Source organism: Bos grunniens, chromosome 10 (assembly GCF_055505025.1).
Source record: "Bos grunniens cultivar Pamir isolate PY7600 chromosome 10, Bosgru_T2T1.0, whole genome shotgun sequence".
Lineage (NCBI taxonomy): Eukaryota > Metazoa > Chordata > Mammalia > Artiodactyla > Bovidae > Bos > Bos grunniens.
In genome coordinates, this window is record NC_141174.1 from 49,533,220 (window position 1) to 49,557,682 (window position 24,463).

Consider the following 24,463-nt stretch of genomic DNA (forward strand, 5'->3'; position numbering starts at 1 on the left):
TAGGCTAAGACAAGAGAAGCACTTTATCTGCATCTGTCTGTTCCGTTCCCCTTGCTGCTGTCTTGGTATCCTGATGCTGTCCCTCTCCCCTTAAATCCAAAGGGAACAAACAACAGGAGACACAAGAAAGCAAGCAGATCTGGAGAGACTGCTTTGGCCACTGGACAAGCCCAGTGTAGGGGAGCCGGGTGAGCAGAAGCCCGGGTGCTACGCTTGTGGGTGGGGAAGGCGGAACTGAATCGCTGGCAGGGTTGGAGGAAAGGACACTTCTGTGCAGGTGGGAGGGTCGTGTGGAGCCATCTGAAGGCAGGGCTGGGGGCAAGCAGTGGAGGGGGCAGGCGGACTCACCGGGGAAAGCTTGGAAGCTCTGGGCCTGTCGGGTCTGAGTTCGTTCAGCCACCCACTGCTTTTCCCAGAAACAGGGCCCAGCCTGGCTTCCCTAGCAGAAGAGCAGACCCTGGGGCGGAGCGCCGGCAGAATAGAAGCTGAGAGAGAAGCCCGCAGCATCTGTCTCCGGGGCGCGATGTGAACCTTGTGATGACCCGCCAAGCCCTGAGAGGAGAGGCTAATGCGCAGCACATGTGGGCCGAGGCGCTACACACAGCTGGGCCTCGGTCTGGAGTTCCGGGGCTGAGCCCACCCTGGAGGCTCAGAGTCCACCTCCATCCATGGGAGTCTCCAGGCAAGAATGCTGGAGTGGGTTGCCATACCATTCTCCAGGGCATCTTCTCCACCCAGGGATCAAACCCGGGTCTCCCTCATTGAAGGCTTCTTTACAGTCTTAGCCACCAGAGAAGCTCCAGAAGGAGTAAATAGAACTGAGAAGAGGAGAGAGGCAGCGCTCTTTGGGTGTGGAGAGCTGGGTGACCACATCAAGAGGAACTCTGAGCTCTGAGTCTGGTGCACAGGCATGTTCTTCCTCAGCAGAACCCCCAGAAGGTTGGGCGTGGAGGGCAGCCGCAGTCACACCTGTCCCAGTGGACTCCCGTGGCTGGTGTTGACTTGGATGTAAAGCTTGGTGAAGGCCACGGCGTACTCCCACTTGGATGCCCCTTCCCCGTTCCTGCAGAGCACATCCTTCCACATGGAATTCAGCTGCCACCTTTTTCATAAACCCACCTGGAGTCCCTCAGAAGCCCCATTATCTCCCTCACCTGAGACCCCTCAGGCTTATTTTTACTTTCCTCATGGGGTTCCCCCTTTGGTGATTGGGGCAAGCATCCTATTACCCATGCCTCACAGAAAGGTCCATGAGAGCCAGGCCCCTCTGTTGGGCATCTCTATCTCCTGCACAGCACCCAGTACGGGCTTGAAAGTTTCATTAGACACCTGTGAAATGGATAAAGCAGAAATTCTCTGGATCTGTGTACTATTCTGTGAAAGGAGGAAGTTATATGAACGTTTCCACAAGCTCTTATTTTCTGATCCCCAATTAGATTAAGTATTAAACACCTGCTGCACGCCTGCTACTGTAACTCTCATTTCAAAGAACTGAAAGACACAAATGTGATTTTGTTGTGGTAACTCAGTGTACAACGAACAATTAGATTATGAGACTAAATATAATAAAATGCTAAACTGCACATTGTGAGAGGGGCTCAGAGGAGGGAGAGACGCATGTGGTCCAGCGAGGGCCTGGAGAACCAAGAGGAAGAGTAGTTGGACTGAGCTTTGATGGTGGGTGGATTTGCACAGGTTCACAGCCCCACAGCCATTTCAACCCTTGCCCTTGACACCTTGCCTATGCAAGCTCTTCATTGCTGTTGTTTTCACTAAGTAAACTAGAGGCAAGTCAGGAGCCCAGAGCAGCCTCTGGTGGGCTCCATCTCCTTGGAGTCGTGTTTTCTTTTTGATCTTCAAACCTCCCAGGCAGAAGCTGTAGTCATGATTAAGAAGCGCTGATAATCAGGACCCTTCTTGGATTTCTGCTGCTCAGACCTTGGAAAACTGAGGTGTGGTGGTTGGGAGTCTCCCTTGAATTTATCCTGACTCTTAACTCAAAACAGGTGTTTATTGCCCTGGTCGTCCAGGATGGATGCTTCGAAAGTCCTGTGGGACTGCCAAGACCTCAACCCTTGCCATGACAAGGGGGTGTCTTTTTCAAGGTTCCCATCATCCAGATACTGGGGAATGATTCTGATGCTCAGCTGGTGGTCACAGGAACATCACTGTCCTCAGCTCAGGCATCCGAGATGCCCCAGAACTTCTCTGTAAGAGATGAGACTTTCCTTCTCCGGAGTCTCGTCTGCATTTGGTTTCCTAGGTAGGAAGGACTCAAGCACCCTCGGGTAGCCCTCCAGTCTTATCTGTCAACATAAGTCAGGGTAAAGGCAGAGCTGCCTGAAAACCAGTCGTGGGCTCCAGTGTTGCCTTTTCATGCAGATAAAACACTTGCTCCGGGATAATATGGTCTGTGAGTCCAACAAATAGGCAGAAGCTAAGCTTACAACACGGCTGGTCTTGTGATGGTGGCGTGCCTTCTGGCTTCCCACAGAGCTTCACTGTGTTTCCCATTGCAGTCATCATGGTCTCTTCCTCTGTGTATATTTGTGCCTGCGATGCCTAGCACAGAGCTTGGCTTCAGCAGACATCCTATAACAATGCCAAATCCTGAGGGAAACATTTGGCCAATGAATGACATTAGCTAATGCAGCCTTAAAGGTATGGGATGACACAGTGATAAAGATAAATATCCTCTATATCATTTTATAACAGTAAATCTGAAACCCCATCTATCGGGAAAGCATTGTCTCCACCACGACGACCACGTCAGAGCTCCTACTTATCCAGTTCTGCTGAGTGAGTGTGGAAGGGGTTGCTTTCTGTAATCTGTTTACTTTAAGGAGCTCAGTCACGTGTTCAGCTCACAGCCCGTTTATCAGGATGAAGGATGCTCTCTGGAGAGAGCAGACAGCAGGGCAGGCTGAGCTCGGATGACAGTCTGCCCCATGGAGATTGACTTTAATGAAGCACAGAATAAACAGGAAGATTAAGAGGGTGCAAAAATCAGTGACAAGTTTTGAGTTCACCTCTCTGTAGGAAAAGAAAGGTTCTCTGTACAGCTGAGAGCTGTCTCTGGGTTATAGATGAGGGGCATCTGTTTGGTCACTAATGATCCCATGCTATCTAAATCAGCCTTTGTGCAGGGAAAGAAAAGTTCTCTCTTAATTTACAGGCCTGCTTCTGTGCAATTTAATTTGCCCACAATGTGATTTGCTTTATAGTGAGTAGAAAGATTGGTATTATTAAAGGGTTTGAAGAGTTATTTAATAGGCTAAAATGTCAGCCTGATACACAAGGACTAAATATTTCTCATTTTGTTCCTTTATACAGTCCCTCCACAGTGTGCTGAGAAAGCATGGTCACTCAGAGCCTCATGATCTAAAATTATGGTCCATCCTAGAGGGCTGGTTCACCTTCTGGAAGGCCTAAATTCTTGAAGTAAAACAAAGAACTAGTCTTCTTCATAAAACAGTGCCATTTCCATAGAAACTTAATGGCATTCAGACATTTTGTTGTATATTGCTCCAGTTCCTCATTTCATATATGATTTTTTTGATAAATAGAAAGCAAAAGTTACAGAAAAGCCAGAGGACAGAGTCTAAAATTCACACCCATCTTTTGAAGATGACAATTTCATTTAGAGGATCCAAATGGGAATCTTATCTCATTGTCATTGCTTTCTGTATACATAGATCTTACTAAAGGTGGGAGCAAGGTTTTTATTTGATATAGCATATTCCTTATTTAATCAAACTGTGAGAGCTGGTTTCTGTGTGTGTACATTGGGCAGAGGTAGTGGCATGCTGCAGTCCAAGGGGTTGCAAAGAGTTGAGTGCGACTTAGCCACTGAACAAGTCATGTTGACATATTATAGCCTTCCTACCAGTAGATGGCACTCTGGTTCAAATTGATATTCTAAGCTTCCAATTGCCCAGCAGAGACGCTTTGTGAGCAGTAATGCTGAGAGAGTGTGCAAAACAGCTGAGATGTATCCAAGTGAAAATATGTGGTAACAAAATAGTTCAAAACCATACTGGCAACCTATTTTAGGAGAGTTGGCATGTATTAATACAAGGATACAGGGCACAAACCTAGACAGCATATTAAAAAACAGAGACATCAGTTTGACAACAAAGGTCCATATAGTCAAAACTATTATTTTTTTCAGCAGTCATGCACAGCTGTGGGAGTTGGACCATAAAGAAGGCTGAGCACTGGAGAGTTGATGCTTTCAAACTGGTGCTGGAGAGGACTCTTGAGAGTCACTTGGACTGCAAAGAGATCAAATCCGTCAATCCTAAAAACCAACCCTGAATATTCATTGGAAGGACTGATGCTGAAGCTGAAGCTCCAATACTTTGGCCACCTGATGCGAAGAGCTGACTCACTGGAAAAGACACTGATGCTGGGAAAGATTGAGGGCAGGAGGAGAAGGGGACGACAGAGGGTGAGATGGTTGGATGGCATCACCGACTCAATGGACATGAGTTTGAGCTAACTCCGGGAGAGTGAAGGACAGGGAAGCCTGGAGTGCTGCAGTCCATGGGGTCACAAAGAGTTGGACGTGACTTAGCAACTGAACAACCACATAAGGCGCAATCCTAATAGGGAGATAAGAATGCCTGGAACCAGAAGAGATTCACTGAGAATTCTTTTGTGGAAGAGCTTCCTTAAGTAGAGTGCTTTGAATAGAGAGGAAGGGACATGAGGCAGCAAGAAACAAGCATTCCAGGTAGGAGAAGTGGGCTGTAGAAAGGTTTCTTGGGAGCCAAAGTATGTATAAGGAATATGAAACAGTTTGGGTCTACTCTGAGAAACATCTGATGGAGGCTTAAAGTTAATATCTAAGTTTCATTTAATGGGAAGTAAGTGGCGGGGGCAGGCAAGGGGAGCAGGAGAAACATTCAGCTTTGCAAAACTAAACAAAAATAAAACATGGTCAACCAAAGGTATGCCTTGCATCTGATTTTCACTTTTGATTATTACAGTAAATAAAATTCAAATCAACCAACTGAGCCAATATCTTTCATTTCTGGTTTTATATAAGTACTTATATAAGTACTTACATTTATATTTTACATTATGTAATTCTTGAACTTGTACTAGTCAAATGTAAACACTGAGTTTTCTATCTAAATGCACAACTCTGAACCATGTGTCTTTAGCACTCCCAAAAAGCTATCCATTAGGCCTTAATTTTTGTTACCTTAATTATTTCCTAATTTTCTGACTCTCTCCTGTAAACTTTTGGGCTTTTTTTTGCCTAAGTTTAGGATGAAAGATCATAGTGTAAAGAGAGAAATTGTATTTGTGGGTAGATTCAGTTTGTATTTATATTTAGAGCATTTGAGGCAGTGGAGGAATCCTAATTGGCATTATACTTTCTAATGCAGATTCAAAGTTAAAGCAGTAAGGAGGTGTTTTTAAATAATTCAGCAGAAACTGCATCAAATTAACAGTTATTTAAATCTTTTTAAGGTCTCAAGTATAGTTAAACCAATAATGGGAGCTATGTTGCTTAAGCTACAGAAAGTGCTTTCCATTTACCATGTGTTACCAGGGCTATCATTAAAATAGTAATTTATTATGAGGATGAGTCTTTAAAATGCTATGCTGAGGCCCTGGGTTCTGGAATCACTGGCTAGGTCAGCACTTTGTGGTTTTAAGCAGTGATGTGCCTTTGGTAAGAAAAAAAGAATGATGTTCATTAATTCTTGATGTGCTTTAAACACTGAAATACCGTAATTTATTTTTTTCCCTAGAATGGGAAAAATCACCCTTCAACAAGTAGGTTAAATACTCTAATTCTCCTCAAGATTAATCATGTCTCCCTTTCAATGGGAATGGACGCCCCCAACAAGCACAGGATGTTCCCACATTCGGACAGGGAAGGTATGTTTGTGTGGTCCCTGCTGTGGTCACTGTTCCGACCAATAGACACGATCTGCAGCAGGACTATGGGAAGGAAAGTGTGCAGTCTGGTAGAGGACCAGAGGAAATGTAGGGGGTCATGCTGTCATGCTGGGTGTCGTGACAATAGCCTTGTTCTCTGGGACTCAGCTAGTCAGCTTCAGTTGTCTGAGTTTCTTGGTGTTGCCATCATTGTCCTGCAAGGTTGTTGGCTTTGATATTTGAAGATGGTCCTTAGGCCATATTCCTTGAATGTGAAAATGCATGTTCTGTTAGGTAAGTCTATGTGACTGGAAGGAGATGCAGAACTGCATTAAGTATGGTGAATGGTAAAAGATGAGAAAGATAGGAAGAAAGAGGATGGCACTGTGGAGGGCCTTGGACACCTAGAACTTGGGTCTTTTAGAAGTCCAATGCGCTATCCATTGTGCAACAGAGCCACCTCGTACTTGGGTCTTTTAAAAGTGAGTCTGGGATCGAGGCCACACACACTCTTACATTTAGTCCCAGTCATTTATGACACTTGGCAAAGCAGTTGCAACTTAAATTTTTTATTTCCAACCCATGAAAAGAATCTTATAGCCCCTAAAATATTCATGTTATTGCTGCTGCATGTTCGTGCTAGAATTTGAGGGCTTGCCTTCAGCTATACCTTAGCATAAAAGAAATCGTAGTAAAAATAATTGGCATAAAGCCATCAACTTGCTCATTTGCTGTCTTTCACTGTAAGACAATAAAGGAATTAAATGATGTCTCATTTGGCTTTATATACTTGCATACTTAAATGTTTGGATACTTCTTTGCTAAGTAAACTGGGCCTGATCAGACAAGCCAGTAGTGAATACCTCCAATTTTCAAATGTATTAATTCTTTCCAACTGTGTATTACTAATAATATTTTTATTGGCTGTTATACCCTACCAATGACATATGGTTGAATGGATGAAGCAGGTTAACAAAGCTACTTGTGAAAAATAAGTTACATCCGTGCTATACATATTTTCAAAAAACATATAATCTCATAATACACACACACACAAAGACACACATCCTATGAGTACAAATTAAGTCATTTTAACACTTAATGCCCCAAATCCAATGACCATGAGCTTTTCTCCTGCTTGATTATCCAGTCTTTTACAAAGTCTATTTCCCAAAATATTTCTGAGAGCCCCAGTGGAGCTCACATGCATATACAAATATTAGTCTCAGACCCAATGGCTGAATTAATGTATAACTCCCATCTACCTTTATGGTAATTCTGAGATTTGTTCATACAAAGCAATAATTACCAAAAAAAAAAAAAAAGGTTCCAATATAATTACCTATTCCTGCCATCACAGCACAGAGATTTCTTGTTTTGTTCAGGAAGGAGAAATTTGGAGGTGATAGCAAAATGTTCTCTCTACTTTGTTTTTTCTCTCCATCTAAGATGTCCCAAAGCCCCCCAAATGTTCCAGTTCATGAAAGGTACCTGCACACATACATACACACAAACACACACTCACACATACTCACACTCAAACATACACACACACATTACCTTTCTCCAAGTTATAAGCCATCCACAGGGTCCAAACTGGAGCAACTTTCTTAAATTTTCCTTCCACTGTGGGGAAGCACTCAGCCAAATCTCACTCATTTCGTTCTTTTATTCTCCCCTCTTCTTACACCAACTGTAAATAAAATATGTGTCTCTATGAGAAATAACCGGCAAGCATGCATGCTAAATTGCTTTAGTTGAATCCAACTCCTTGCGACCCTATGGACCTCCAGGCACGTCTGCTGTGAGATTCTCCAGGGAAGAATACTGGAGTGGGTTGCCATGACCTCCTCCAGGAAATTGCTAGCATAGTACACTCAAATTAGATACAAAGGGTGAAAAAAAAAATTCCCTCCTCCATTACCCAGCTCATGCCCAATCTTATTTCACTGACACTCATTCAACCCTGGATTAGGAAATTTGAAGTCCATATGGACAAATTTTGTTCAGATTTTTAAAAATCAAATATAAAAAAGAGTCAAAGAACAAAATTAAGAACTTGGATCTTTCTACTGATCGTGTATCTATGTATTATCCTTTTGAGAGAATATACTTATTTTCAATCACATATAAAACATTTACACAAACCAACTATGTAATAGGACCCAGAAGAAGTCACAATAAATTCCAATCAATCAGATGATATAGTATTACCTGAAATATGTATAAAATAAGAAATAGGTAACAAGAAAAGAAATATTAAAATATACTTGTCTGGAAACTAAAAATATGTGTCCAAACCCTTTGTTTAAATAGGAAACTTAAAATTAAATGGTATTAAAAATATACCAGTCAAAATTTGTATGACACACTAAATCACTGCTTAGAAGGAAATTTATAGATTTAATAAACATATCCATCAGAAAATAAGAAAGATTTAAAACCAATGAGCTAAGTGCTTACATCAGGAAATTGGAAAATGAACAACAGAGATAGCCCTAAGATATACAAAGGGAGGAAATAATACATATAAGATGAAAATCAATAAAACACTGAACAACAGAAACACCAAAAAAGAAAAATTTAGCTAAACGAAGACCAGAATTTTTTTAATAAGATTGATAAAACAGAAGAGCTTTAGGCAAGAATGTTAAAGGGGAAAAGTGACAACCAGAAACTGCAAATAAACAGAATACAGAAAGAAATTAGAAATTTAAAATTGTACACCCAGATATGCATAGCCAATATGTTTGAAAACCTGGACAAAATGAACAAATGTCTCTGAAAATATACAAATGCCAAAAAATGATGTAAGATGAAGTCTAAAATGTGAATAGACTAAAACCACTAGTGAAATTGGAAAAATAAGAATTCACCTTTTCATGAAAATAATAAAAATCCTCTAGCCACAGACTGTTCAAATTCTACCAAATTTTCTAGAAATGTGTAACAATCATATGTAGGTTGTTACGGAATGTAGAAAAAGAGAGGACGCTAGGCAATTCACTTTATGAAATCTGTATAATCTGGATTCCAATACAAAATGATGATAGTAAAAGGAAATTATACCCATTTCATATATGAAAATAGATGTAAAATCAAAAAAAAAAATAGCTAACAGAACCTGGCAGAGTTTTTAAAAATAATATATTATAATGAAATAAGATTTATCTTAGGGATGAAAAATGCTTTTATAACAAAATCTGTCCTTGTAGATCACCACATTAATGAACTAAAAAGGAAAAAAAAAACCACTATCTCATAGAAGCCTAAAGAGCATTTGAAAAAAAGTCAATGTCTATTTGTAATATAAAAATATGAACTCTCAGATAACTAGGAATAGAAGGGAACGTCTGGGTCTTGGTAAAGTCTGTTTGTTGCTACCTGGAGTAAACCTCATACCTACTAGAGTAACTCTAAATGTAGCCATCTTAAAATCAGTAACAAAGAAAACAGCTATCACTACTCTTGTTCAGCATAACTTTGGAAGTCCTGGCCACTGTAACAAAAAAGAGCAAAGCAAGAACTAAAAGTTTTGAGAGGGAAAAGACTTAATAATATTATTTTTTCCTGATAGCATGATTCCCTACTTGGAAAACCGTCAAAAGCAACAATCTGTCATGATAAGAGAGCTAATGGTTTCATTACACTAATAGCAATTGAAGAGAAAATGTAATTTTACAAACAGCCTTCCTCACAATAACAACAACAGCTATATAATATCTAGGAATGAAATACTAAGGCATGCATAAGAAGCCTTGATGGAGAAAAATCTAAAAGGTATAAAGGGTATTAAAGGGTATAAAAAAGACCCCAAATAAATGTAGAGATTTTTCATGTTAATGGATGAAATGACTTATTTGTTTTAAAAATATAAGTTTTCCCCACAACATCTATTCACATTTCCTGATCTCTTCCCCTAAAGTTGAACAAGAAATTCACTGTCCTCTAGAACAAACAATGCAGCAATAAGCACCCTCCTATATGTCCCCTTATGGATCTGGATAGGAATTATTTGGGGATATGGAATCAAGATTAGGATTGCAGGTATGAGCTGTATGTATCTTTGGCTTACCAGTGTGGCAGATTGCCCTCTAGGACAGCTATACCAGTTCACACTCCAAGTAATTATACATGAGAGCACCACATCCCTTCATCCTCACCAACATATAGTATTTTCTGACTCTGTAATTCGATGGGAGTAATAAGGCTTTCCTGGTGGCTCAGTGGTAAAGATTCTGCTTGCCAATGCAGGAGACGTGGGTTCAGTCCCTGGGTTGGGAAGATCTCCTGGGGGAGGAACTGGCCACTCACTCTAGAATTCTTGGGTGGGAAATCCCTTGGACAGAGAAAACTGGCAGGCTACAGTCCATGGGGTCACAAAGAGTCAGACATGACTGAGCACTTAGCACATTGGCACAGGAAGTAACAATTCAAGTACCCATAAAGCCTTAAGATAGATTATGAAACATAGTGCTGAATGAAAACAAGTTACATCACAATACTGTCTGTGTGAGCTAAAAAAACAAGGAACTCTGGTCAATACCCTGTAATAATCTAAATGAGAAAAGAATTTGAAAAAGAATGTGTTCTACGCTGTGCTGCATATGTATAATGGAATTATTTTGATGTACTCCTGAAACGAACACAATATTGTTAATCAACTATACTCCAATGTATTGATAAAATAAAAAATGTTAATTGTTTTTACAATTTATAAATAAATTCAACAAGAAAAATACACATACAAAAAGGCACAGCATAAGTTACAAGGATACATAAATATCTAAGGACATCTGGCAAATCCACCAGAGTGGATGCCTCTGTGAAGAGGATGGAATGGCTGTGGGGATCATGGCTGAAGAGGGAAAATGAAATAAAATTAAAATATAACACAATGAAATAAATGAAGGGATGTGCATAAACCTATGTCAACAGAGTGCCATGAACCAGAGTGTGACTAACTCAGCTCTTGTCATCTGGGGGGAAACAAGTCCATAGAAAGGTAGAAAGGGACAGTGCAGAGTCCTGGGGCAAATCTCTCTTACTTCACCATCCAAGGTGTCAGGAATTCTTCAATTTGTCCATCACCTATAAAATAATACCCAAGATCCTTAGCAATACATTCAGAACTTCTCATCATCTTCCCCCTGTTCTCTTCTATCTCATTGAACTTCAATCTATCTGTCCCCTAAGGAGGCACAAGATTACTTCAATACTCTGTATCTTTACACCAGCTCCTTCCATTGCTTGGGATGCTTTCCCCAACTTGTCTAGCCTGTAAACTCCTATTCATTCAACATGACCTCTGCTGTGAGCACCTTCTTTGCCTTTTATCCTCTTTCACCTGCTCTTCTACCACACATATATCTACTGGGCACTTGTGACACAGCATGGCATTGTCCCATTACTTGCTCACGTATCTTTCCTGGATTAGATTACAAGCTCCTTGAGAAAAGAGTCTGTCTTATTTTGGAACACACCTAAAAAACACAGGCTTCCTATAACTATAATTGAATGAATGAATGCATACTCTGTGATGGGAATTTGCAGAGATTTCTAATGAGGCCCTTTTAAAGAAGTGTTGCAAAAACACCAATGTGTACTGTTATGGAGACTGGAGTAATGAGAGAGGGAGAGTTGTGGAGCTAAATTGCAGGGAAGATCCATCTTGTCAATAACCCTGCTCCTCTTCCTTCTTTTCATGGAATTTCACGTCTACTGTGCTACAAATGGAGAAGGCAATGGCACCCCACTCCAGTACTCTTGCCTGGAAAATCCCATGGATGGAGGAGCCTGGTAGGCTGCAGTCCAGGAGGTCGCTAAGAGTCAGACACGACTGAGCGACTTCCCTTTCACTTTTCACTTTCATGCATTGGAGAAGGAAATGGCAACCCACTCCAGTGTTCCTGCCCGGAGAATCCCAGGGACGGGGGAGCCTGGTGGGCTGCCGTCTATGGGGTCGCACAGAGTCAGACACAACTGAAGTGACTTAGCAGCAGCATGCTACAAATAAATAGCAGCAGGCACCAAATGAGGAGCTATGCTTTCTTAGCATCTCTGATCTCCTAATTTTCCGACAGTGGGATGCTGCTGTGATTGCTGACACCTTTGGGTCCTCCAACCCTACCACTTTCCCTCAGTCCTGCAACTTTATCCTCATCAAACTTCAATTTTATATTCTGTTACGTGTGTTAGAGTAAGCAGATATAACTTGAGGGGCTCTGATCTTTCAGTGCAGCTTCCTGCCCACAATGATCTCCCTGACTGTCCTACTTCCATGATTGAAGTAGGACAATGACATGACTCTCCACTAGAGTCAGACGAGTCCCAGGCTACCCAAACCTTCACTCTAGACTTCAAAGACAGTGCCTTGCAGAAACCAATATATTTACGCCTATTTTCAGACCATCCCATTAGCAATTCCGTTACCTGGGCCAGGGATGCAGAGGAAGTATGTACATCCTAATGAGGATTAAGGACATGGTAAGAAGGAGCAGGAAGTTAGGGAAAGTGTCCCTGGACCAGAAATGGACAGCCAGGAAAGCACTAGAGAAAATGTCAACAGTCAAAGGAAAGAAAACAGGCATAAGGTGGACCAAGCACATATTAATAACTTCTCAAATTTATTTCTTATTTTTCATAGTTCTATTCTCATTCTCCCTGATGCTGGGAAAGATAGAGGGAAGAAGAAGAGGGCATCAGAGGATGAGATGGCTGGATGGCATCACTAATGCAATGGACATGAACTTGGGCAAACTTCAGAAGATAGTGAGGGACAGGGAGGCCTGGCATTCTGCAGTCTTTTGGGTTGCAAAGACACGACTGGGTGACTGGACAACAACAACATTCTCATTATGGAGTTCTCACCTGGGCAACCTTTGTGGGTTTGCTTTTTCCTTTTTTTGACCTACTTCCTCATTTTCATAGACAAAGGGTCTCCCCAAAGATGTCTTTTTTAACCTCCTTGCATGAATTTTCAGCATGAAACTCACTCTGCTCCCCACTTCCACTATCCACAATAAACTCTCAATGTAGAGTTAAACTGATTGGACTAAAGGTCAGTTACATTACATTTAAATAAGCATGGAGAATATAAAAAACAGCAGGAAACACAGTGCAGATGTCTTCAGCTACACTTTGATAAGCCCAGCAGCTGTGGCCATTTGAATGCTCTCATGGGAATTAAAAAACTAAAATCCATAAAACAATCTTCAGGCAATAACACTGAGTCTGCCTCTCCATGGAGAATAGGAATCAGTGGAGTAAGACTCAGCATCAGTGAGCTTGCTACTGAATCTAATTATTTTCTGGTGTGACGTTGTTATGGGAAATGTAACAATTGGTATTGACTTTTAAACAGTTCTGTACCTATTTATTATTTGACCTCATTTAACAATTCATTTCCCAGAAAGTGTTACGCACAAAGCTAAAAAACAGGGGTCGTGGAGACAGGTTTTTCTCATCTGTTTGTTGCAAAAGAGACAAACAGTACTAAACACAGCTATTGAATTGCACATACATATCTGAAATCCAGGGCTTCCCTGGTGGCTCAGTCAGTAAAGAATCCATCTGCAATGCAGGAGAAGTGGGTTCGATTCCTGGGTTGGGAAGATACCCTGGAGGAGGGCATGGCAACCCACTCCAGTATTTTTGTCTGGAGAATCCCCATGGACAGGGATGTCTGGTGGGATACGGTCCTTGGGGTTGGGAAGAGTTGGACATGACTGAATGGCTAAGCACACACACATCTGAAATCCACTCCTTTCTTGAATGAACTACAGGATCTAAATGTCAGTTTGGCCAATTAAAGTGTTACATTCCGCTGGTGGTGTTTTCTTTGCCAACCAAGAATTATGATTTTTAAAATGAAAAGGCAAAAAAAAAATATTGTAAAGAAAAGACAGTTATGTGTAAAAAAAAAAATGTACTTGAAATCCAGTACCAACAAACTTATTAGTGCTTTCCTCCACTGGAGGTCATCTGTAATGAGTGAATAAATAGTCAAAGGTAAAAGATTTATGTAGACACTGTCCAATTCAACCCAAGTTCAATTCAACTCATGAAAAAATGCTTTACAAGAACACAAAGCTTACAAAACAGAGTTGTTACTATCCACCACTATGACTGAATTAAAGACAATTTAGACTTCTGATAATAGCTTTAGCTATCCAAGTCCACATATTGAACATGTACTATATAATCAGGACCTATTCTAGGCAGTTGTATTTTCATTACATATTGCAAAGCTCATTTTAGAAATAAGAAACATAAGACTCAGAAACTGTAAAACACTCTTCCATGATTTCATGGCACTTGGATGGCAAAGTGGAGATGGGAACATGGCTCCCTAAGATTCCAAATCATAGGTTCATGTATCCATTCCATACCTCTCTTTCAGAAAGTGCCTCAGAGCCACCAGTATATGTTTCTGACATCTTTGGGTAGGAAATGCTTCTGAAAGTATATTGAAGAATAAACGGCCCAGAGTCATTTGGAGCCCCCATACTAAGAAAGGTGAATAATCCATACCGATTTGAAAGAAAGATAAAACAACTACTGAGGAATGAGGCTGCTTTTCTGGTGACTCTTCCACAGCTCTTCATTCTGCTTCTGCTTTCCCTTATAATAGGGACTGTTGTTTTTGTTCAGTCACTCAGTCATGTCTGACTCTTTGCAACTTCATGGACGGAAGCATGCCACATCTCCCTGTCCCTCACCATCTCCCAGAGTTTGCCCATGTAGCAGGAGTAGTATTTAGGAAAAAACATTAATGTGCTTTTCTTATTGGCTTTCCTGAATACAAGACATCCCCCCTAATCTTGTATTTCTACTAAAGGCATTGTGTGTTTATTGATAGTGATGGCTCCAAAAGGCATATCAAGAGAGTGAAAGAGTTAATACTCAGTTTTTAATATTTAAAAAATAATTTTGCAGAAAGATGTTACAAAAAAGATTATTTTCTCAAGATAAGATTCTCAAAATTCCTTTTTCCCCTTGATCAGACTAAAAACTAAGTAAGGATGAATGAACCCAAACAGTTCACTCATATTACAGAGAAGATACTCCTTCCACTAAGGCAGCTATATCAGGAAACCATTGTTCTGTGGTAAGAGTGAAAATATGGGCTTCCCCAGTGGCTGAGTGGTGAAGAATTCACCTGTGAAGCAGGAGATGCAGGTTCAATCTGTGGGTCAAAAAGACCCCCTGGAGGAAGAAATGGCAATGCACTTCAGTATTCTTGACTGAAAAGTCCCATGGAAAAAGGAACCTGGCAGGCTACAGTCCATGGGGTCACAAAGAGTCAGACACGACTGAAGTGACTCAGCATGGCCCCGAAAGAAGAAAAATATAGGTCAGGAGAAAAACCTGACCCATCTCACCCTGCTGCTGCTGCTAAGTCGCTTCAGTCGTGTCCGACTCTGTGCGACCCCAGAGATGGCAGCCCACCAGGCTCCCTCGTCCCTGGGATTCTCCAGGCAAGAACACTGGAGTAGCTTGCCATTTCCTTCTCCAGCGCATGAAAGTGAAAAGTGAAAGTGAAGTTGCTCAGTCGTGTCCGACTCCTAGCGACCCCATGGACTGCAGTCTACCAGGCTCCTCCACCCATGGGATTTTCCAGGCAAGAGTACTGGAGCGGGGTGCCATTGCCTTCTCCGCATCTCACCCTAAGATCAGATCAGATCAGTCGCTCAGTCGTGTCCGACTCTTTGCGACCCCATGAACCGCAGCACGCCAGGCCTCCCTGTCCATCACTAACTCCCGGAGTTCACCCAGACTCATGTCCATCGAGTCAGTGATGCCATCCAGCCATCTCATCCTCTGTTGGCACCTTCTCCTCCTGCCCCAATCCCTCCCAGCATCAGAGTCTTTTCCAATGAGTCAACTCTTCACATGAGGTGGCCAAAGTACTGGAGTTTCAGCTTTAGCATCATTCCTTCCAAAGAAATCCCAGGGCTGATCTCCTTTAGAATGGACTGGTTGGATCTCCTTGCAGTCCAAGAGACTCTCAAGAGTCTTCTCCAACACCACAGTTCAAAAGGATCAATTCTTCGGCGTTCAGCCTTCCTCACAGTTCAACTCTCACATCCATACATGACCACTGGAAAAACCATAGCCTTGACTAGACAAACCTTTGTTGGCAAAAGTAATGTCTCTGCTTTTGAATATGCTATCTAGGTTGGTCATAACTTTCCTTCCAAGGAGTAAGCATCTTTTACTTGCATGGCTGCAGTCACCATCTGTAGTGATTTGGAGCCCAGAAAAATAAAATCTGACACTGTTTCCACTGTTTCCCCAGCTATTTCCCATGAAGTGATGGGACCAGATGCCATGATCTTCATTTTCTGAATGTTGAGTTTTAAGCCAGCTTTTTCACTCTCCACTTTCACCTTCATCAAGAGGCTTTTTAGTTCCTCTTCACTTTCTGCCATAAGGGTGGTGTCATCTGCATATCTGAGGTTATTGATATTTCTCCCGGCAATCTTGATTCCGGCTTGTGTTTCTTCCAGTCCAGCGTTTCTCATGATGTGCTCTCCATATAAGTTAAATAAACAAGGTGACAATATACAGCCTTGACGAACTCCTTTTCCTATTTGGAACCAGTCTGTTGTTCCATGTCCAGTTCTAACTGTTGCTTCCTGACCTGCATACAAATTTCTCAAGAGGCAGATCAGGTGGTCTGGTATTCCCATCTCTTTCAGAATTTTCCACAGTTTATTGTGATCCACACAGTCAAAGGCTTTGGCATAGTCAATAAAGCAGAAATAGATGCTTTTCTGGAACTCTCTTGCTTTTTCCATGATCCAGCAGATGTTGGCAATTTGATCTCTGGTTCCTCTGCCTTTTCTAAAACCAGCTTGAACATCAGGAAGTTCACGGTTCACATATTGCTGAAGCCTGGCTTGGAGAATTTTGAGCATTACTTTACTAGCGTGTGAGATGACTGCAATTGTGCAGTAGTTTGAGCATTCTTTGGCATTGCCTTTCTTTGGGATTGGAATGAAAACCGACCTTTTCCAGTCCTGTGGCCACTGCTGAGTTTTCCAAATTTGCTGGCATATTGAGTGCAGCACTTTCACAGCATCATCTTTCAGGACTTGGAATAGCTCAACTGGAATTCCATCACCTCCACTAGCTTTGTTCGTAGTGATGCTTTCTAAGGCCCACTTGACTTCACATTCCAGGATGTCTGGCTCTAGGTCAGTGATCACACCATCGTGATTATCTGGGTCGTGCAGATCTTTTTTGTACAGTTCTTCTGTGTATTCTTGCCATCTCTTCTCAATATCTTCTGCTTCTGTTAGGTCCATATCATTTCTGTCCTTTATCGAGCTCATCTTTGCATGAAATGTTCCTTTGGTATCTCTGATTTTCTTGAAGAGATCCCTAGTCTTTCCCATTCTGTTGTTTTCCTCTATTTCTTTGCATTGATCGCTGAAGAAGGCTTTCTTATCTCTTCTTGCTATTCTTTGGAACTCTGCATTCAGATGCTTATATCTTTCCTTTTCTCCTTTGCTTTTCACTTCTCTTCTTTTCACAGCTATTTGTAAGGCCTCCCCAGACAGCCATTTTGCTTTTTTACATTTCTTTTCCATGGGAATGGTCTTGATCCCTGTCTCCTGTACAATGTCACGAACCTCATTCCATAGTTCATTAGGCACTCTATCTATCAGATCTAGGCCCTTAAATCTATTTCTCACTTCCACTGTATAATCATAAGGGATTTGATTTAGGTCATACCTGAATGGTCTAGTGGTTTTCCCTACTTTCTTCAATTTAAGTCTGAATTTGGCAATAAGGAGTTCATGGTCTGAGCCACAGTCAGCTCCTGGTCTTGTTTTTGCTGACTGTATAGAGCTTCTCCATCTCTGGCTGCAAAGAATATAATCAGTCTGATTTCAGTGTTGACCATCTGGTGATGTCCATGTATACAGTCTTCTCTTGTGTTGTTGGAAGAGGGTGTTTGTTATGACCAGTGCATTTTCTTGGCAAAACTCTATTTGTCTTTGCCCTGCTTCATTCCGTATTCCAAGGCCAAATTTGCCTGTTACTCCAGGTGTTTCTTGACTTCCTACTTTTAAGAGGATACTAAGAAAAAGGAAATCAAAGACAGTGGATACTGGAGTTCTTATTTTTTTCCTCTCTTCTTGGGGCAAAGCTTTAAGACAGGGTGGTTAAGGAAACACCAAGTAAACTGAGGGGCATGTACAATGCAGGAAGGGGTACAACAGAAAGAAACTAGAGCCTTTGTTCCCACGTGCCCTAGTTCTGAGTTGAGGGCCTTGAGGGCATACCTTGGAACTGGTGAGAAGACCTCACAGCAGAGACTTGGAGTGACTCCTCGGGTCAGGGTTCCAGAAGGAGTAGTTGAGCCCTGAGTGGTCAGCATGCATGAGGCAGGGTCTGTAAGAGTGAGAGTTCAGGGAAGCGAAATCAGTCAACACAAATGTATTATTTCTATGGGTTAAGTTTCTAGGCGTGGGTAAACTAGATTTTTTGCTCAGGATTCCACTGGGCTGAAATCAAGGTATTGGCTGTGCTGGGGTCTCATCTAGAGATTGGAGGCCTCTTCTAAGCATATTCAAGTCATTAGCAGGATTCATCTCCTTTCAGCTGTGGGAATGAGGCCTCCGCTTCTTGCTGGCTATTGGCCAGCAGTTGCTCTCAGTTTGTAGAGGATGTCCTCAAATTTAGCTACTTGCTGTTGTTGTTCAGTTGCTAAGTCATGTCTGACTCTTTGCAACCCCAAGGACTGCAGCACACCAGGTTTCCCTGTCCTTCACTGTCTCCCAGAGTTTGCTCAGATTCATGTCCATTGAGTCAGTGACACCATCTGGTTAGCTCCAAGGTTCTCTCCCATAAGTCCTCTCACACTTCCAATCTGTCAGGTCCACCTACACAATCTCCCTCTTGATTAAACAAAGGCAACTTATTTATTAGTAACCTGACATTTAATATCTCATCATATTCACAGTTTCTGCCTGTAGTCAAGGGGAGAAGATATATGGAGGGTGTGTACCCCAGGGGGCTGGAATTTTGGGAGCTGATGCAAATTTCTGCTTTCCACAATGATGCAAATTCTAGTGCTCTTCAAAGTTCCTAGATATTTTTTTGCAAGTAAACAGTCTGTTTACATTTGTCATAATGACCTCAAATCTTTAAACTCTGGAGTGTTTTGTTATGTTTTAACTTGGCAATATTGCCAGGCCATTTATATTTTCAGAGATGCATGTTGAGAAGGCTGGGATAGCCATATCTATGGTTGTGTTTTAGAGCCGTTTCTGGTGAAGGGGTTTGGCGGATCTGATGTCACTCCCCAAAGAAGAAGGAGGTGAGAATCATTGCTTTAAATTGTGGAAATGAGATTTCTAAAGTACCACGTGCTTTATGGATTCAATCATATTTCCTTTTTTTTTTTAGATTATAACATTTAATTTTTATTTTATTTTTAAACTTTACAATATTGTATTAGTTTTGCCAAATATCGAAATGAATCCGCCACAGGTATACATGTGTTCCCCATCCTGAACCCTCCTCCCTCCTCCCTCCCCATACCATCCCTCTGGGTCGTCCCAGTGCACCAGCCCCAAGCATCCAGTATCGTGCATCGAACCTGGACTGGCAATTCGTTTCATACATGATATTATACATGTTTCAATGCCATTCTCCCAAATCTTCCCACCCTCTCCCTCTCCCACAGAGACCATAAGACTGTTCTATACATCAGTGTTTCTTTTGCTATCTTGTACACAGGGTTATTGTTACCATCCTTCTAAATTCCATATATATGCAATCATATTTCTTTAAAACTTCACAAGCCTGGATGCCAGAGTCTACGATAATTTTTAGAAAAAACCATGAAAAGTTAAACCAAGTATAGGCAATTTACCAAACCATGTTGAAACCTAACACCAAAAATAAAAGTATTTTTGATGCTTTCCTGAATGATATGTCTCAGATAGAAACATTTATGCAAATGACACCATTAGAATCCTTTTAAAGATTTTTTTCATTTAAAATTCCTACTGGTAAATATTAATAGGAATTCAACTCCGGAACTTTACCTTCTTTGTATCTTAAAAGCCAACATGGGCCTTACACGAGATGAGATAATTGACTTTTTAGGACTCTACAGAGGAAGGTATCAGGTGTATTATCTTCCATTAAAATATTGACCTCATTTTGTCTCTTTGGATTTTGTTTGGATTTTATGAGAAAAGATTAGAAATTTCAAGGTTTCTTTCGGAATCTTTGCTGTCCTACTGAAACCCAGGGAAGGAAGCAGAGAAAGCCATGGGATGGTTTTGGTGGCGTCCCCACTGAAGCTATCATTTTGGCATGGCCTTATTTTGTACTGTGATGATCACTTTTTGAGTAAAGTCCATTAACAGATGTAGTTTGATGAGGTTAGGAGGCAGTAAGGGTAAGGGACATTTGCATTGTGTGTCCCATGAACCCTCCGCCCTTTCCACTTTCCTCTGTCTCATCTCACGCCCATCCCCTGCATATCAAGCATGGGAACCTCAGCAGAGAGAAGGTAGAGAGTAGGGAGAGGAGAAATCCTGCGGGAAGAGCTAGGGGGAGTCATTAAGAAATGGTTTTAACCTCCTCATGGATGGAATAAAAAGATCTTCTAATATGGAACTAGAGAGAATTCCACCTTGTCCCACTTCTCTCCACATCCTAAATTCCACCACATTTACCCACTAAGTCAGAGAATCACACCATCATGTAAAGCTACTATTGACTGCTGGGAATAGCTAATGTATGCCACAAAGGCAGAAGACTATTGGGAAAGAGATTCAGGGAGCCTTCCCATTACAATCTAGAAAAATAATAGTTTTCCTAAAGCCCACCTCCACCCAGTTCACTTTTTCTTACATCTCATTAGGCAGAACAGGATCACATGTCCACCCCTAGCTTCAGGAAAGTGATTTTTTTTTTTAAGGGCACATGACTGTCACAGTCAAAATGGGGCTCTGATAGTATAAGACAGGGATTTGCACACCTTTTCTGTAAAGGGCTATACAGTATAAATATTTTAGGTTTTGTGGGCCAGATGGTTTCTGTTGCCACTGCTGAGTTCTGCCCTTGCAGCATGAAAGCAGCTGTAGGCAACACATGATGAGGCTGTGTTCCAATAAAACTTTATTTATAAACACAGGCAGCAGGCTGGATTTAGCCTATGGACCTTAGTCTGCCCACTCTTGATGTAGGAGACAGGTAATAGGTAAGCAACAAGCAAGATCTCCCATCCTACCTGTCTGTTTTCAAGAATCACTCTCTCCTCCCGTTTTCCATTCTGCATTCTAGTTCTTGAACACACAAAGAGAATAGGGATCAGCAAACATGGCATTTCACATTTGGAAGGGGTCTAGCTTCTGGGCTCAGACTCGGTTTCAAATCTCTCCTGACACAGGTGTCTGTGATTCTAAGCAAATTGGAACACAGCTACCTGGTATCCTAGTCCTGTCATTTACTCAAGTGCAGGAGGGCCCCATGGTGCCGGAGTCAAGAAGGTACAAGTGAAAGTGGCTGTCACAAGATGATGAATGGCTGCCCTCTGAAGTTTTTATTTGAATCCTAAGTGACAAAACCAGATCAACCAAGGAAATTTGGTGATTTTCTCTGCTGCAAAGCAGCCACCTGGTGAATATTACTTTGCAGCCACCAACCCTTGGCAGAGGTTGAAACAGCAGCTATAATTATAAAGAGCAGGGAGGAAACTCTAAAAAATCTCTTCTGGGTGGCAAAATTCTGAAAAATCAAGATAATTACAACACTAGCTCATCCTGATTTGCTTGGCTGTTTACAGATGAGGAGAAGCTGATGCACTGAGAGCTTTTTCTTTTTCTTTTTTTCCCCTTCTCTTCTATTTGCATTAAATCCTGTGTGGCTCCTCTCTGAAATGTGTGCATATGCTGTGTCCATGTGAGACGCCACCACTGGCACTTGTCATAAGAATTAATCCCTCTCAAGCTTGTTTACAGCTCAGCACTTGTCACACTGCTCCCTTGAGCTTCACGGCTGGTCGGGTTCTTTTTCTCCCCAGCTCTGCGGAAGATTTAATTTCTTTTTTGTTTGTGTGTGTTCTTACCCTTGCAGGTGCAGGAAAGAAAAAATTGCTGCGCCCAGATGTTTTGAAGCTGTAGTAGCATACATACAGCTCAGATTAAACAGAAAAAAACTGCATAAGGCAGGCGCTTCAAGTACATTATTCTATAGGGTATTTAATAAACCTACCATGTCTTCTTAAAAATAAGACTCCTGAATATAATTTTAGGAACAGTTAAGGCATCACCAGCTCGACTCATTCATAGATGATTTTACAGCGAGATCTGTCATTTTTGAGTGGGGCGCATTACATTATCCCATTTTCAACTTAGAAAATATCTTCTCGGAACAGAACAGTCTGGGAATTGGGTAGACACATCGCCTATCAAGCTGTCTCAGTTCATTACTGGATTAGTTAGACCTCGGGGATTGCAGGCCAGATTTCACCTTAGTTTTGTAACACAGCAAACATAAGCCAAACACAAACAACCCTCTTGCTGATCATTGAGCTCTGTACTAATATGCAAAAGCCCTGCTCAAGTTGCAGATGGATAATGCTTCTGTGGTCCCTCAGTTTGGATTTTCCTTTCCCCAAAGCGATGGGCTAACCTGCTTTGTACACAGCAACTGTCAAAGAGGGGAAGGACTTCAACTCAGGAGAAGAGAGAATGCTCAAAACTCTCCAGACTCCACTCCTCTAGCCTCCAACAATTGTTCCCCATGACTGCATGGAGGTGCCTCATCACCTCTGGCAATGAGCATTTTAAATATTTCCTCTCAGCCAGAGTCTAGATGGTGATACTTGTCCTGAAGTCCCACCTGTGCAATACACCCACCCCTGCTTTGTGACATGGTTCCCTCGAGGACCCTGGGAGGACATTACTATTTCTACCTTTCCCCAGAGATGTAGAAGAGTTCTCTGCTGACCTGCTTAAGATACTGGTTTAAAAGAAAACTTCCATCTCCCTTTGTTCATGAAGCTAAACAGCCTCAGTAGAATTAGGAAGAGAATGCTATTGGCCTCTGTTTCTTTATAGGGAAGAAAGAGGTCATGCAAAAAGAGAGAAAGAGAAGCTCTCATATTTTAATTTAACTGCCAGTCCTGGATCCCCAGTTGGCAAAGCCTTTTATAGTCAATTCTTGGCCCAGCATTCTGCATCTGCAAGATCAGAGCTTATTAGTATCATCTCTTACTTCTGCCTCCTAATGCTGCCACCAGAGACTGTAAAAATCTTAGACTACACACACTGCGAGGCAAATGGCTTTTCCTTAACTGCCACAGTGCAGGTTTTTGCTTGCACTGATAAACATATTCCTCTAGCCATACTGGTAATATTAAACACTCTTGTCATCCCAATACCTTCTAGAACACTCACTTAGAACATGGAGACTATATTAGAAATCTATATCAACTATAATGGGCTGTGTGTAAAATAAAGAATAGGAAGATCCTGGAACCATCTTTGGTTTAATAGATTATGACAGTGATGCTTCTGTTCATAGGTCATCAATCAGTTTTAACAATAAAACCATCATATAATTTATAGTTTTATCTATTTATGTTTTCTCTCTTTAATTTGTTCAAAGCATCTCATCAAACACCAAGTATCCTTAAAGCAGGAAGCCTACAGATTCATCAAGATACAGTGGGACTTTATGAAGGAACTCTTGTGGTGGTGATGGTTGTTCTGCTAATATAAGTAATTTGTACATCTTTAGCAAGTGCTGATTATAAATATTTTAAACATGGGGACCTTGTACCTTGAAGGTAAATCAACACCACTGTTCACCACTGGATTATGGGTGATAGGGCAATAACTACACCAGCCAATAGGTGGCTAGGTGTGGCCAGCTCCTTACTTTCACTGAAATGAGAATCCAGGTGATGACCTTGGTAGCCCAAAAGGCACCTGCTTACTCCTTCCCCAAATCTTCACAAACACATCCACAAACACGTGTGCATGCACTGACCAGATCCAAAAATGTATATACAACAAAGATTAATTCTGCTGAGAGTCAGCTATTAATATATTGTATTGAGAAGTGACACAGTGAAGCTACTGTGTCTTTCTTTTAAAATAATGTTTATCAAATTGGTTTGAGCCTGGAGCAAAGCCAGGAGGAAGGGAGTCTTTAGCTGCAGACTAGATCCCCAGAGTAAAAGAAGCTAGAAAGGAGTCTGGAGACAGAGGGTAGGAATGAGGAAGGAAGGAATGAACGAGGGGAAGCAGAAGCAAGGTGGAGAGGGACATTCTATGTGCGCTCTGCCTGCTTCAAAATTTTGTCTGAAAATGACTGGGCTAGTAGACAACAGGCAGATGCCAAGCTAAAGTCATGCGAGTGTGCTAAGTCTCTTCAGTCGTGACTGACTCTTTGTGACCCTATGGACTCTAGCCCTCCAGGATCCTCTGTCCATGGGATGCTCTAGGCAAGAATATTGGAGTGGGTTGCCATTTCCTTCTCCAGGGGATCTTCCTGACCCAGGGATAGAACCTGTGCCTCCTGCGTTGGC

The 24,463-nt window shown here is 41.7% G+C and overlaps 1 protein-coding gene and 1 long non-coding RNA gene across 6 annotated transcripts in view; one reads left to right on the forward strand and one right to left on the reverse strand.

Annotated features, from left to right (window-relative positions):
* Window positions 1-7,752, reverse strand: part of MNS1 (meiosis specific nuclear structural 1) — a 132,683-nt gene extending 124,931 nt beyond the window's left edge. Inside the window, exon 1 of one of the 5 annotated variants that reach the window (XM_086321113.1) lies at window positions 7,456-7,752. The gene's annotated coding sequence lies outside the window, so the exon portion shown is untranslated. Of the gene's footprint in view, window positions 1-348; window positions 2,208-7,455 lie in introns of those variants that run through there. The other 4 variants (XM_086321119.1, XM_086321112.1, XM_086321115.1 and 1 more) reach the window with 4 other exon arrangements.
* LOC147364499 (uncharacterized) lies at window positions 2,021-4,951 on the forward strand. Its single transcript, XR_015134603.1, has 2 exons — window positions 2,021-2,263; window positions 4,172-4,951. It is a non-coding gene; the product is annotated as an uncharacterized LOC147364499 (long non-coding RNA).
* Window positions 7,753-24,463: the final 16,711 nt, after the last annotated feature.